Source organism: Echinops telfairi, unplaced genomic scaffold, assembly GCF_000313985.2.
Source record: "Echinops telfairi isolate 266 unplaced genomic scaffold, ASM31398v2 ScPeMD7_3509;HRSCAF=4178, whole genome shotgun sequence".
Classification (NCBI taxonomy): domain Eukaryota; kingdom Metazoa; phylum Chordata; class Mammalia; order Afrosoricida; family Tenrecidae; genus Echinops; species Echinops telfairi.
Window position 1 is genome coordinate 16,277,435 of NW_022107407.1, and position 1,695 is coordinate 16,279,129.

Consider the following 1,695-nt stretch of genomic DNA (forward strand, 5'->3'; position numbering starts at 1 on the left):
CCTCAAGGCTTGGTGGGCCAGGATGTGCTCCACTCTCTTTCCTCCCCCTTTATTTGCTCCTGTGTGCTCTGATCAGACATGTCCCTCTCCCTGAGCTGCAGCTTCAGTGCTGTCCTCTGAAATAAATTCTTCTGCGGGGCGGGGCAAGTGTCCACATAGTTGGGATTGGGGCCAACCCCTCGGACCTCTCCACTGGTTTCCTACTCCATGCCGGCATGCTGCCTTCACATCTTGGAGCACCGGGTTGAAGTCGGGTCCCTCTTTCCCTGTGGAGATATAAACAATACCCTTCCTTTGGGTGGGTTAGTGCCCTGTGCCCCCGCTACTCAACTATTTGCTTTTTCATCTTCTTTTTTTCCCTTTGTCAGTGGGGTTGAGTCTCTTGAATTTCTTCTTTGACATCAACTGCAGACTGTTTGAGAATGATTTCATGATCTTCATCATCATTCAATTCAGCCACTTCAGACTTTTGCCTTACCAAATATGATGCTGTACAAACTGGTGTTGAGCCCTGGCTATTCATAGAGGTCTGAAGATTACTGTTTGAAACATTTCGGCTTTTCTTTTTCAGTAAAACCAATAGAGGAAAACTTTAAACTATCCCTTTTTTAGCTAGCTTCTTCCTGAGAAGTTTTTCTTTGTTTTTAAATTGCTTCTCCATCAGTAGCTTTTCCAGAAGTGTTTGTTTCTTATTATACTGTTTCACTGCTGGAGGGGATGGCTTTGAAAATGGAATATCCCAGTCTTTGAAAAGTTCTTTATGTACTTTTTCAGGTGGCATAAAATCACACTTCAAGAGTCTTTCACCAAAAAGGTAGTTGTTCATTGTTTCAGCAACTATCTTGGCAACATCACCTGACTCAAACTCCACAAAGGCGCAGTCTTTGTTATTTCCAGTCTTTTTACTTCTGGACAATTTGAGTCTGGAAAAGCCCCAAACTGGAAGAAATAAGCCTTCAGCTGGGGTTGGAAAAGGCCTCGAGGTATGTGGCCCACACGCACTCCTCCAGGTATAGGTTTCTCTTGCTGGACCACGTGCTGTCTGCGCCACCAGCTTCTGAAACTTGGCCTGCTCCTGGGGGTTCAGCAACAGCAGATGCTTAGCGGGTCAAAGGTCGCCATGTCCCAATCGCCCAAGCTGACTCAATATTTCTTATAATAAATTTCTAGTTGTTTTCCTTTAAAGAGAATTGGTCCACAAAAGAATATACTTCTTTGTTATAATTCACATGCTCCTTTGAAGCATCTAATTACCTGGAATTTTTCACAGAAAAAAAAAAAAGTTGTCATCAGTACTTTCCAACACTAGCCCATATTTATTGAGTATGTACATACTACATTCAAGACATCTGTAGGACATCTGATGTACAGAAGTTTTTTATTGGCTCTTAGCTTCTGGTTGGAGAGATAGCCACATCAAAGATCAATAGCAATAAATTATTTTAAACAAATATATTGAATCACTAATAAAAGGTTGTAAGGCAAAACATAATTTTCTACTATGATTATCACTCATATGTTCAAATGAATAGCTCATGGATTGGTGTTTATAATTGGTGTGTAGACACTTGCAATCTAAAGTCGGCCTTACAAAATGAGTAGTAGGGTTTGGAGATGGAGAAAAGAGAAGGAAAGTAAATTATTTTCTACCACTTCAACTCAAATCCATCAGACAAATCCCCATTTGGTAAGCCC

At 41.2% G+C, this 1,695-nt stretch overlaps 1 pseudogene; it reads right to left on the bottom strand.

The window, feature by feature from the left end:
* Positions 1-322: 322 nt before the first annotated feature.
* Positions 323-1,122, bottom strand: LOC101645653 (annotated as a pseudogene).
* Between the last annotated feature and the right edge of the window lie 573 nt (positions 1,123-1,695).